Source organism: Chrysochloris asiatica, unplaced genomic scaffold (genome assembly GCF_000296735.1).
Source record: "Chrysochloris asiatica unplaced genomic scaffold, ChrAsi1.0 scaffold00376, whole genome shotgun sequence".
Taxonomy (NCBI): domain Eukaryota; kingdom Metazoa; phylum Chordata; class Mammalia; order Afrosoricida; family Chrysochloridae; genus Chrysochloris; species Chrysochloris asiatica.
This window is the reverse complement of record NW_006408894.1, coordinates 2,081,672-2,082,165: the sequence shown is the minus strand read 5'-3', so window position 1 is coordinate 2,082,165 and position 494 is coordinate 2,081,672.

The following is a 494-nucleotide window of genomic DNA, read 5'->3' as shown; positions in this document are numbered from 1 at the left end:
CCTGAATGCTTTCATAAAGAAAAACAATCTGATTGAGATACATACATTCTTAGATGAGGACAAGGTGTTTAGGATTTTCATGTCAAAGAAAACTCCTATTAGATATTCTTTTAGTGTTTGAGGTGAGATATTTTTAATGGTAAGGATTACCAAAGACTGTTTTATTGTTTTATTTTTTTAATGTTTTATTGTGAATTATGTGATAGTTTACATGGGAGAACTTTAGTTTTACATTCATCCTATTGTATATAGTTTCATTGCCATGGTTATAATCCCCTCCATGCATCATCAACCAACCAAAGGGTATACACTACAAAGCCTGCCCCCCCCCATTGTCAGCACACAGCCCCTCTCCCTCTCTGTGTCTAAAGTCCCCAACTGCTCCATCTCTCCATGTCATCGTCTCTGCTTCCATCTCAGGCATCACTGCTTCTCTGTGTAGGGTCCCGCTCTTCGCTCTTCTCCCTTGATGGTCCCAGGGACCTCCGCTCCTA